The sequence below is a fragment of the Jaculus jaculus genome, chromosome 7, assembly GCF_020740685.1.
Source record: "Jaculus jaculus isolate mJacJac1 chromosome 7, mJacJac1.mat.Y.cur, whole genome shotgun sequence".
Lineage (NCBI taxonomy): Eukaryota > Metazoa > Chordata > Mammalia > Rodentia > Dipodidae > Jaculus > Jaculus jaculus.
The window spans coordinates 100,890,516-100,904,582 of record NC_059108.1 but is presented as its reverse complement, the minus strand read 5'-3'; the positions used below and the strand labels follow the sequence as shown (position 1 = coordinate 100,904,582).

Below are 14,067 nucleotides of genomic sequence, written 5' to 3'. Positions count from 1 at the left end.
TAAGAATACTATTAATTTATTATTTATTTATGACATCTCTCTAAATATGAATGTGCTTAGATCCATTTTTGTTTCCTGAAATGTAAAACTAGGTAGATGAAATATACTTGACTAACCAAAGATTTATGAAGAAGTCTTCTCTGCTATACTTGCCATTTCTTATTATACAATCCTTTTTATTATGGCTCATGTCAATGTAAGGTTTTGATATTACAATTATTAAAGTTAATAGTCTTATTAACCCAGAACCAAAACTTTATAGGATACTGTTTTACTATGAATATGGTAATGTTTATAAGAGAAAGGGATCTAGTCCACTATTCAAGAGGGTACTTTAAACTGTCCAGTTTTCTTTACATATTATTTTTCATAACAATTTTTTCATAATGCAAATCCTTTAAAGGCAATTACTTTTCTCATATTAGTTCAAATGGAGAATCTGACTTTTGTTCATTAATCTTCAAAATTAAAAAGAAAATGTAAAATTAACTTCCTCCTTTCCTTCAACCATTTTAGCCTTAGCCACTTTCTAATTTCCTAGAATGGCACTATTTTCTAACTTTTAACAAGAAGGTTTAAGTCCATGCTATTTCTGCAAGAATTTCATTTGTTGACCCAAATTCTATTTTTAAAGTAAAAAACAAGCTGAGACCAGGAGTAACTCAAATACCCATACTCTCATTCCAAATCCACTGGGCACATCAAGTCAATGTCAATATCTTTGGAAAGGAATAAATCAGTTATGGCTTTCTTCATAGAGGAAGGAGAAATATCCCCAAATATTATATTTTTCCAGTGGATGTTTTCAATCTTCATGCCAACATTGTTATTTCAAGATCTCCAGTTAAAATGAAATTTGTTTTTTTCAAAGAAATAGAAAGGCATAATATATTTGTATTGGAATACAGCATAATATATTTGTATTGGAATAGATGTGTATATGTATAAACATGCATCTGCACAAACATGTATACATATATATGAGTACATATATACATATACAGGTGGGTATACATATGTATAGGTATACATATGCATAGGTGTTTTCAAAGAATCTAGTCTCTGTCCAAAAACCTTTAAATACAATATATAATATTTCTACTAAAAAATATCAGAATTCCTTGGGAATAGTCCACAATTCAAAATTCCTCTAAAAATAAGAGGCAGGCAAGAGAAAACATATGAGTGCATATATTCTGTATTTAAAAAACATCTTTGATGACTATCCTTTGTATTTGTTGAGACATAAATTGGTGAATTTAAAACAATTTAAATTTAAGAACTCCACTTTCCACAAATGTTTGGCAGAATCTGTTTCAATATACAGAGAACACACAGAAGGGAATGAGCAGGCAAGGGTAATGATGCTTATTTTGTTCTGAGCTGTGCTCAAAGCTCCTTCTTTCCTTCTTGATATTTGCCATAGATGTATCATCTGTATGAGTGCATGGGAATGAAAGAATGGTATTGTATTTTCTGTAACATCAGAAGAAGTGGGAGATTTTCTTGCTAAACTAAAGAAGAAATTAAGCAAATGTATTTGGGGACACCAAAACCAAAGCTACTGAACTGCCTAGCTTTTAGATAAGATTCCATGTGAGAGAACATTAACAGTGATACTATTGAATAGTGTGCATTTTGCATGTATTTTGTGGTAAGGATACAGCAGCTTTGTATGGTTTAAGTAAGCTTTGTAAACTACAGTGAGAATCCAGAGACCATTTACCATGTTTACTACTTGGGAATTTTAAGAGGTTTTAGGGATGATATTACACATTTATTTATTAGAATTAACTCATTTGTGAATAGTAAATCCCAAGTTTATATATATATATATATATATATATATATATGTATATATAATATATATACATAATATGATATAATATAATATAATATAATATATGTATATATAGTATATATATATACACGTGTGTGTGTGCACGCATGCGTATGTATTCATATTCATCATATACATATTAATGTGTATATGTATGAATTTCCATATCAACATTTAAGCATAAAGAATTGTATTTTAATACTTAGTTGTAATATATTATAGCAGAAAATTTAAGTGGAACAAGAACTTTACTTGATAAGATATTCAAAATGATCCAACATTAAAAAAAATACCCCCTACATGCTCAAAACATCAAGGATTATTGTTTCATGACATGACTAAATATCATTCTATGTGCTAACCTAGCACATTAGTTGATTAAAAAAAAAGGGTCAGTAAATCTTGAGTGATTAAGTTGATACAGGATTTGATGAAAGAAAACTTCAAGAAAGAAAGCTTGATCAGAATTATTTTTAAAATAGGAAAATAAAAAAGATGACTATAAAGTTGGGTGTGGTGGCGCATGCCTTTAATCCTATCACTTGGGAGGCAGAGGTAAGAGGATTGCCATGAGTTCGAGGCCACCCTGAGATTCCATAGTGAATTGCAGGTCAGCTTGGGCTATTGGGAGACCCTGTCTCTAAAAACCAAAAAAATTAAAAAAAAAATAAAAGATGACTATAGACAGAATAAAAGATTGACTCCAGTTAAAAATGAGGAATATATATCTTCTAATGGGCTGACATAAGTACCCTGTCCCTCACAAAGATATGTCTATATTCTGATTTCTGTAGTCTATGAATATTATGTTATATGGCTCAAAGTATGACTATGTCAATGATGTTTTTTGTTTTTGTTTTTTGAGGAAGGGTCTTGCTCTAGCTCAGGCAGACCTGGAATTCACTATGTAATTTCAGGGTGGCCTCGAACTCATGGCAATCCTCCTACCTCTGCCTCCCAAGTGTTGGGATTAAAGGCGTGTGCCACTACACCCAGCTCAATGATTTTGAAAGGAGCTTATCCTGGGTCACACAGGTGGGCACTAAATACAGTTATCCATGTCCTCATGAAAGAGTGGCAGGGGATTTTTGAGAGAGGAGAGACAATGTGATAATGGACTATGCAAGCAAAATCCTGAGAAACTCTGGAAACTAGCAGAAGCTAGAAGATACAAAGAACAAACTCTGTGCTGGAGCCTCTGTACAAAGGAGGCCCTGCTGAAACTGGCTTCATGTCTGTGCAAAAGAGTAAGCTTTGTTAATCCACCAACCAGTTTGTAGTAATACTTGATGGCACTCTGAGACAACTAATCCATTATAACTCATTACTGTGAGGAACTCCTCTATTTAAAATTCTGCAAGATAAATGGGACTACCTTACTCACTGGTATTACTCTGGGCATGTTAAACCACTGGACAGCCACAGCTGCAGGGCTTCTCACAACTCATTAGAGCTGTAAGGGGTGGTTTCCCTCATGTCTGGAAGAGCAAACTGGAATGAGGTTACAGCTGTAAGAAGAGGAGACAGGAAGAAAATCAGCCTGAGAGGAATGACATGGCACCTGCATGAGTTTTATGGGTTGGTTTAAGTTTTCCATTGCCAAAGACTTCAACTATGCCTTAGTATCAAAATGCCACACACATTACACAAGATGGTAAAGAGTAGTTTCTTTATTGTGGAGGAAACTAAGGAATTTGTGGACATGTTCCATTGACAGTACCAGAAGTTAACAAAGATGTGTTTTTACTCTTTATACAGTATGAAAGGTTAGGGTATTTGAAATAAAACAGTGCTGATTGACAAAATCTTGTTTCATCTACGTCTTTCAAATAATTCTATTTGAGCTCTTTGAACATTTAGCAACTATGATGTTCTAAGTTGTTTCAATTATGTATCCACTAAGCATTATTTCTCTATAACCCTTTCCTTTCTCCTATTGCTTCTGTTAATATGTTTTGGTTTCAATATTTATGTGTATGAGGGGATGAAGAATCATTAAAATCATAGACAAAGATGATGAAAAAGTAGGAGATCTTTATTTAATAGACATTTAAATAGCTGGTTAAATAAAATGCAGATACTATTGCATGACAACATAAGTCTCAGTATTTCTTACTGTAGTCATAGGTACAATAATGAAAAAAAAATTAATGCCAAACATTGTTTCTTATATAATCCAGGAAGTGAAAATAGTGTCCTTCTGGCTTCTAGAAAGGACAATGACAGGTTTATACATAATTAGGCTTATAAAAGCCTTAGGAATTTGATCATTGGAGATAATTTTAAATTAGAATTTATTTTTGAGGCAGAGTCTCACTCTTACCCTGGGCTGACTTGGAACTCACTGTATATCCCCAGGCTGGCATCAAACTCCCAGCAATCTTCCTATCTTAGCCCCCTCTCCCCAAGTTCTAAGATAAATGTGTAAGTCACTATGCCCAGCTTAGATTTTTTTATTTTTATTTTTTAAATATTTTTGGTTCATTTTATATTTATTTGAGAGCAACAGACACAAAGAGAAAGACAGATAGAGGCAGAGAGAGAGAATGGGCGCGCCAGGGCTTCCAGCCTCTGCAAACAAACTCCAGACGCGTGCGTCCCCTTGTGCATCTGGCTAACGTGGGACTTGGGGAACCGAGCCTCGAACCCGGGTCCTTAGGCTTCACAGGCAAGCACTTAACCGCTAAGCCATCTCTCCAGCCCTAGATTCTTTTAAATAAAAATAAAAAAAATAAGCTAGGCGTGGTGGCGCACGCCTTTAATCCCAGCACTCGGGAGGCAGAGGTAGGAGGATCGCTGTGAGTTCAAAGCCACCCTGAGACTATAGAGGTTGGCCTGGGCTAGAGTGAGACCCTACCTCAAAAAAACAAACAAATAAATAAATAAATAAATAAAATTAAAGACACACTGTTTTTTTAAAAGGTAGTATTTTGAGGCCTACTTAGCACACTTTATTATATAAGTACACATTATAATGGGGTAGGAAACAAACACTATACAGCGATCTGGCCTGAAATTTTTATAGTCAGGAAATTATTTGACAACTGTCTATGAGTACACAATAAATGTGAGCTTTTGTATGAAACACCTGAAATATAACAATAAATATTCTAAAAATTTGGTAGTTTTCTGCATAATATCTTGAAATGAAAATTTCATATTCTTTTTACTGTAGTTGTTAGGTCTGACATTCTGGGATAATATAATAGCATTTTATCTTATCTAATGTTCTGTTCCATTCTGCTCACTTTCTATATTCTTGGGATTTATTTACCTGGAGGATTTGTCTTCCTGTTAAATAAATGCTAATGTCCCCCTTTTTTGTTTGTTTTGAGGTAGAGTCTCCCTCTAGCCCATGCTGACCTGGAATTCAGTATATACTCTCAGGATGGCTTCAAAGTCACAGCAGTCCTCCTACCTCTGCTTCCTGAGAGCTGGGATTAAAGGCATGTGCCAGCAAATATCCTGTAAGATTGTAAATTGTGACAAGTCTTCAAATCACTCAAAAATGTATAGAGAAAATATAATATATAGCTTCATCTCTACTTCATTGATACAAGATGCTGCAAGCTCAGTTCATATTGGATTAAACATGTTTTTACACATTTTTACGCAACTTTTCATATGTCACTTTACTGTGAAATAATAACTATTGTGTATTATATTTTTAGATTTATAATGACATTTGCATATCATGCTGACTTTTACTCTTTAGTCAGGCAGAGATATAGGCTATGACAACATGTTATTTTATGATTCATAATTTAATTATATATCAACATTTAAAGGAATAAGAAAGTGTCAGTAAGTACCAAGTGCCCATGATTTAAATGGAATAGAAAAATATTGAATTATATTTGATATATTACATTAGAGGATAACATAATAACTCTACTCCCCAAAGACCTTGAAATTATGGCTCTTTTTTGCTATTGTTCAAACACCATCAATAAATGGAGAATCACATAGTCTTAATGAACCTGATGTTCTATTCATTTCTTTCACTTTACAGGAAAAAGTGAAATTAAATTTTGGGGGTGGTAATATTTCCCCAAAATTTTAGATAACCTTTCTACTTAGTTATTTTATTTTACTTGCAACAAAAGTTGTTGGTATAAAGTTTGTAATGAAAAGTTTAAATTGTGTTTTATCTCATATATATTTCAAATTTCTACCATTGAAAATAAATTTCAGTAACACTAAATATCATTGTCAAGGAAAATCTTAGATCTATGGTTTTTATCTATGTAAACTCCAAGAACCCTTTTTGTGACCCATGGACATTTAGAATCTGAAAAATCTTTTAAAGCTGAGAAGTTCAATTATAGTATCTTAAGAGATTTTACAGATAAACAAAGTGAAATGAAGTTATCATGTCACTAGTATAAGTCTGCATAAAATTACTATGGATTTAGTACTAAAGCCACTGCAAATTTATTGTTTCATAATTTTGATGTGTCTCAAAACTATGCTTTAGACACTCTTGTTCTGGATCTCATAGAGAAGCATGTTCACATATGGATGCTCAGTTGGAAGGAATACTTTCCAAACTTATTTGTGTCATAAGAATTGTTTTGTTATGACAGACTACCCAAACATTTTTTTCTGGCTATGTTCAGAGTGTACCAATAGCTCCTAGAAAAATGAAAAATGCCTACAACAGCCTTGAAGCCATATTCAAAACTGTATCACATTTGCTGCTCCACATTCGCTGCTTGAGTCACAAACCCACAAGAGGAATCTCTAGCTTCCATCTGCTAAGCTTCAATCTTATGTAATGTAACACACTCACAGAAGTTATATCCCATCACCTTTTCTACATGACATTAACTATGAAAACAATCATAATTTTCCACTCAATTGGAGAAAATTACACAAAAACATGAAAACTAAGAGGTGGGAATCTCTGGGAACCATAGTGTTCCTCATGCCAGGAATGTAATTTCCTGAAGTTAGGAGTAATTTCTGAATACAACATATTAAAGAGGGATCACTATATAACTGCAGGTTTTTAAAATTATTTCATTTTAATTTACTTGAGAGATAAGAGATAGCTATAAAGAAGCAGGGAGAGAGAGAGGGAGGGAGAATGGCCACACCAGGGTCTCTAGCCCCTACAAACAAACTTTAGACACATGCGCCATCTTGTGTACCTGGCTCACATGGGTACCACAGAATTGAACCTCCGCTAATCCATTTATCCAGCCCTCAACTGCTATTTTAACTAATGATATTAACTAGTTATATTCTTCATAGTTTAATCTTATCATAATCATGACAAGTATTCCCACAATCATGGCATTGCCTAGAAAAATATTTCCAGTTATTATTTAATTTGCCATGTAAATATGGACTGTGATCACTTTTATGCTACTCCAGCAGAGGGAATTGCAAAATTGCAAAATGGCAAGCCCAAATGTTTAATATCTGGGCCTTTAAGAAATACCTTGGCAATCAATCTCTGTTTTGAAAAACATGGTAACAATAAGTTATCATACACGTTATAATTTATGATATTTTGCAACAAAGTTTGGCAGTAACAGCACAAGAAATGGGGTTAATTTGAAATATAGGGTTTTAGACTTATAACAGTATGATGTTGGAAGTGAGCATCATAAATTATGAAATGAGATATATCAAAGTGGTACAATATTGACCCTAAGCAGTTAAAGCACACCAAACTTCTTAATTAGTCTTTTTTTGTCAAGTGGTGCTGGAAAGAAACTCAAAAGTATTTGGATTTATTCAAAATATTCCAAGAGAAGAACATAGATAAACAAAACTCTGAAGGCAGAAACAAAACCTGAAACAAGATGGTAAACTTTAACATTAATAATTGCCTCATCAAAGATAAATCAGCTTAATAGTCCAGTCAGCTGTCATTTATTAATGGCATACAATATGAGCCAAGTGGTAAAGAAGTGACATTTCTGCAGAGGTATGCTTCAGAACCTGTAGGAGACCACAAAATCTTTCTCAAATACCCAAATCTGTCCATGCAAATGTTTCCTACATAAAATGTCATAATCTTTGCATATGACCTCTTGACTTCCTCATTTGAACTTCAAATATTCCCTTGATTTCTTATAATAAGAACCTAGAACAATGTAAATGCCAGGTAGATAGTTGTGAATTCTCATACCTAAGTAATAAAACCAAAAAATTCTGTACTTGTTCAGTACTAAGATAATTTTTCCTGAATAATGTTTGGTGCTGACACAATTTTTTCCTGAATATTTTCAATCATTGGTTGATTAAGTCTACAAAAACTCATGCTGGAAATACAGAAGCCCACCTATGATAGCTAGAATAAAACTAAAATCTAAGTCTAAAAATAACAATTTCAATGACATCAAAATTAGAATAAAATATATGTAATATATACAGTGAGAAATCCAAATAACTGCAAGGAGAAATGAAGTAAGACCTTAATGAGTGGAGAATATTCCAAATTCATGGATTGAAGCATATTTTAATAATGTATATTGCCAAATCAATTTATAGATACATTCTTTCCTAATAGGCTCTCAGCATAGTGTGTGTGTGTGTGTGTGTGTTTGAAATTGAAACATTTGTTCTAGAATTTACATGGAAATCTAGACCCCAACTATGTTTAGATATATGAAGGAAAACAAAAGTGAGCTAAGTTGGACACTGTGAAACCAAAGTAATCAAATAAGAGTCGTTTTGGTAAAAAGATGAACAAATGGATAAATGGGCCAGAATACAGATGCAGAAATAGTCTATGGACACATTTATGATGTGCATCTAGTCAATTGAGCTCCAAAAGTCATCAGCACATATCCAATGGTAAAAAAGTATTCTGAGTAAATTATACCAAAATAATGTAATATTAGCAATAAAGGTGAAACAATTGTTCATACTACTCTCACAAACATTTCTGATTATTGATTCAAATATAAAAAAACTAAAAATGAAAATTACATAAGAAAACTTAGAGTATATCTGTACAAAATTACAAAGGCAAAAATTTCTTACTAAAAAATAGCAATAAAACTATAATCTCCTGTTTTTTCAAAAATCAAAAAAATGAACTGCAATCATCACACTGTTAGACAATACATGAATTATGTGTTCTTGACAAAGGGTTCATGTTCAAAGTACATAAATAATTTTTATCTCATTAAGAATATGTCCAATTTAAAACAGCCAAAAATCTTAGCTGGATATTTCACAAAAATACGGTGTTATTGACCAAAAACTATATGAAAAAATTTTCACTATTTTTATAATAAAAATAAAATTAAACCATAATGAGATAATATACGTGCGTTATAATGACTAAAATTGTAAAAGATTGGCAATACTAAATGTTAAACACATAGAATAACATACTCTATTACACGATATTGGTGGGGATTTTTATAAATAAAATATCTTTGCCCTCATCAAATGATTTAGCAATTCTATTCCTATATCATTAAACAACAACAATAATAATATGTCTATACAATAATCTACATACAAACTTCAACATCAACTCCTTTTTTTTTTTTGATTTTTAGAGTTAGATTCTCACTCTAGCTCAGGCTGACCTGGAATTCACTATGTAGTCTCAGGGTGTCCTCGAACTCACAGTGATAACTCCTACCCTTTGCCTCCCGAGTGCTGTGCCATTACGCCTGGCAATATCAACTCTTTTTAATAGCCTCTATCTGAGAAAAAAAATAAAACCTCAAACAAATAAACAAAAATATCCATCCACAACAGAATGTTAAATAACCTAATTCTATTAATGAAATGCATTTTACTTAGTCATAAGAACAATTGATCCTGCAGTAGTATGGACTTCAAAATAGTATGTTGATTCAAAAGAAAGTGAATTCTTTATGATTTCTTTTGCATGAAGTTTTACAAAGTAACTCTAGTCTTTAGAAAATGGATTCTAGTTTGCCTAGGACTGAAGATGAGTATGAGGCTTTCCAAATGGTAAAGAAATAACTTTCCACCACAAAGAAATCTATATTTTGTTTGGGTACTGATTACATAGTAATAAATATCTTTTCAAACTCATCAAAATCCACACTAAGATGTAAGCATGTTAGAGGTTGTGGTTGTGGCTCCATGGCATAATGCATAGCTAGCATTCAATCCTCAGAACCCCCCACCCAAAAGAGTACATTTTGCCTTAATAATGTTCAGTAAGTGAATGGTGTGCAGCAACTAAAGTCAGTTTGGGAAAAGGAAATGCTACATAATAACTATGTTAACCACATATATAAACTTCTATTCATATTATGCTAGTATATGAGATATTTTCAAAAATGATTTGTTTTTTCAAGTAGCCTGTATTCATTTTTTTCCTTTCCACTAGCATCTATATCCCTCTATAAACTTGTTATTCTTCATGGTATGTCATTTTCCCATGATAATCAATATTATCTTTCCTAAATAATATTCCTTGTTTTGAAAGGTAGTTACTGTTAAAATAAGGGTATACAATTACCAAAAATATTCATAGCAAAATCTGATATTAACTAAGTTAACTTAGAAATATAAGAGTCAGTGTACAAATGCTCACTGGTTCAGGAACAAATAAAGGGACCACAGACACACCAGCATCATCTGAGAGGTTACAGGGATACCAAGTTCTTTCTCATAATGCCCTTACATTATTTTGGAGTCTGCATTAGATATTTTAACCAAAATAAGAAAGTCTGAAGTCGCAACCATTTTCTCTGAAGGAAAAGAGCCTGTTCACTTGCAGAAAAATGAGATAATACTGGCTGTGGAAACACATTCACGAGTACACAAGCACCATGTGCTTAGTCTTTCTATCCTACCAGAGAAGAATGAGTCAATGCTGACTATGGAAATATACACAAGAGTACACAAGCATTGTGTGGTTAGTATTTCTATCCTACCAAAGAAGAATGAGATAATGTTGACTGTGGAAATACACACAGGAGTACACAAGCATCATTTGCTTAGTATTTCTATCCTGCAAAGAAGAATGAGATAATGTTGACTGTGGAAATGCACACAAGAGTACACAAGCATCAGTTGATTGGTATTCCTATCCTCAAGGCCCAGCATAGCACTTAATATAGTTGATTATTTCCATAGATATTTAGTGGTAATAAAACTCATCTGTGAAAGAATCAAAGGGCTTTTTAGATCAGAGGAATCAAAGCCATCTCCCAAACCTCCAAGTGCTGGCTAAGCACCTGGCACCTGTCCATCATCCTGAAGGGATGACTAATGGATAAGAACAGTGCAGAAGGTGTTTCAACAGTATGCCAGAAACTGGATTTAAAGTATTCAAGAGAGAGAGCCCACACTGCATAGCCCGGAACTGAAATTGGCTTCTTTTTCTCAAGGGATTTTTTTTTTTTTTGATTTGGATGTAAGTTGAGAAATTTTATTAAAATCTATTTTTTGTTTTATAGGGTCCTATAATAATATAATAACCAGTCTATAATAAAAGTATTGTAGTTTCATAGGACCAGGGAATATTTATTAAAATAAACTCTCAATATTTTAATAAACTGTGTCCTGATTTTCAAGATATTGTCAAGGTGAAAGTTTTGAGGTCTAATTTATTTTATTTTTATTTATTATTATCATTATAATTATTATTTGGTTTGTCAAGGTAGGGTCTCACTCTAGCCCAGGCTGACCTGGAATTCACTATGGAGTCTCAGGGTGGCCTTGAACTCATGGCAATTCTCCTATCTCTGCTTTCGAGTGCTGGGATTAAAGGTGTGTGCCACCACGCCTGGCAAGAAGGTCCAATTTTGTTTCAGACCAGTGGTCGTTAGTGACATTATAAGAACTCTCATTTGTACTGCCATGTTCATGAACTTGCAGTTATTCTTGGAGTTGTCAAGATGTAGTTTCAGTGTCTAATTTCCTTTATTCCCATATAAACTCCCTATATTAGTTCAAGTGATATGTTTTGGAGAAAGCAATTGATTCTTGAAGATTAGCAGCATATCTTCTGGGCTGCTCTCCAGCTCACAGGGACACCTTTTGCTCCATGCCTGAATGACAGAAAGCACATTCATGTGCAGCAATGGACCACCCACATGTGCAGCTACAACCCTTGCCAAGAAGTTAATGTGGCCTATAAGCACACCATTCATTGAACATTCAGTTCTCTCAGCCTGAGAGCCTCTGGGTCAGTTAATCCATCTGTTCCTGCTCCTTGCATATGCACAACCAATGGTCCTTTAAATGAATGCAAGACTTAGATATTTGCAACTACTGACTGTTTTAGAAAGCATATAGCTTGAGGGAAGATTGAATGCATTTATTTGCAACTTACTGTATATATTTATAATTCCTGAATTGGTTAATAAATTTCTTATAGTTCTCCTTCTAGAAATTTAGTCAGTCAGTCCTTCTCCTTATAAATTTCTGAGTTGAGGGTATAAATTTCTGAGTTCAGATAATGAGATAGTATGGAAAGTATACAGAATCCCAGTGAAACATGTAAAACCCAAGTTTCTTTACTTGGAAGACAAAAGAGGAAAGTAGAAGTTCTTTTTCTATTACTGAAAGTAGCACCTTTTCAGGTTATCCACCACTAGTATCTATGTGTGAATTGTGGGCACAGTGGAGAGAGCTCCTTTCTCTGTGTAGATGTATTTCCTATTCCAGGCCAGGTGTGTTGATAAGACAAACTGGATTTCATGTCTATGAAGTGACTCCTCCATTGAGGATTCCCATAAAAAGCCAGAAAAAATTTGGTACTTGATAAAAAGGGTGCCTTCTTAAAGAGCAGAATTACTTATTAGCTCATATGGTGACTTATACATATTATAGTATATTTGTATATTTAAGAGAAATACAAATAGTGTTTATGTTTATGAACCAAATAAGAATTCATAAATGAGTTTCTAAATGGTTGCTTGATACTTCATTGATTTGACTCCTCAGGAGAAAATTAAGCCATGTTTCCCAGAAGTGAGATTTATAGGATAAACTAGAAGATATAAGGTTGATAAGAGAATGTAAATGTACCATTTTTACTCTGTGTAAGATCTGTAACAAGGGTATGATTACTACAAAGGTGAGATTTGGGCAACTCTCTGGAACTAGCTGGAACTAGCCTTATATATTTAATCATTTCCTGATTTCATTTCTGCTTCTGTCATATGAAATCATACATTTTTATGCAGTGCTGAGTCTTGAAGCCAGCCCCTGCATATGCTAAGCATATCCTCTAACACTGAGCCCTGACTTGTGAAATTTAATCATACCTATGGAGTTTCTCTGTAGTCCTAATTATATCTCTGCATTCCATGCAGCCATACTCTTGCATGTTCTAGAGGCAGCTCAGTAGGTAATACAGTTATGACATGTGAATAAAATATCACAATCACTGAAGGTGAGTTGTAAAGCTTTAAAGAGAAGAAAAAAAAATCAATCACAAAATCAAGCTATAGCTATAACTGACAAAAATGTTGCCCAATGTAGCAAGCCAGATAGTTATGATGACCTTTCTCAATAATAAGACAGTAAGAAAGATTATTGGTGGGCACCATGCAGTAGTAAAAATGTTTTCTTATGTAAAATGAAACAAGAGTAGATTTGTGTCCTCCACCTTAAGGTATATTTGCTGTAATACACCCAGAGCAGGGAGTTCTCATGATCTCCTTTTGTCTTAATATTCCTAACATACATTAAAGAAGGGAGGAATCTGTGGAACAATTTGGCAACTTCATATGCTTCATTGAAGGATATAACCTTTTTGTTCTAACAATATATGCACTTGAATCTTTTTGAAGGATGGTCCACATGCCAGACAAGGGCAGTCAAGTGTGCCTGTTGGTAATTATGGTGCTCTCATTAACTTTGAAGAATCTCATTTCAGGCCAACTAATATCCCTCTGCATGTTTGCCCTTACCTGCCTTTGTGAAGAATAAAATAATTATTAGTGAAAGTTCCTTTTGAAACTCAGATTCCTATATAAAGTTGAAATTACACTTTCATTTACCAAGGCTTTCCTTGTCTTAGGCCCCTGTCTGCAGTTGTGAATTATGAAAGAGTAATAGTAAACTGTAGTCCAAAACCAAGCAGGAGGTATAGATCTTAAATATTTGATAAATGGGTGGTAAGTACAGGCTTGGGTGTTTTCCTTCATCCATGGTCGACCATCTTTATTTCCAAAAGAGTTCTTCAGGTTATTTTTCTCTCAGACTTGTGCTTTTCATACATATGACATTTACTTAGACATTTTTAAGTAAAATGTCAATATAAT

At 33.5% G+C, this 14,067-nt stretch overlaps 1 protein-coding gene across 1 annotated transcript in view; it reads left to right on the top strand.

The window, feature by feature from the left end:
* Window positions 1–14,067, top strand: part of Mdga2 (MAM domain containing glycosylphosphatidylinositol anchor 2) — a 954,594-nt gene that overhangs the window by 826,720 nt on the left and 113,807 nt on the right. The gene's annotated exons all lie outside the window — the stretch shown is intronic.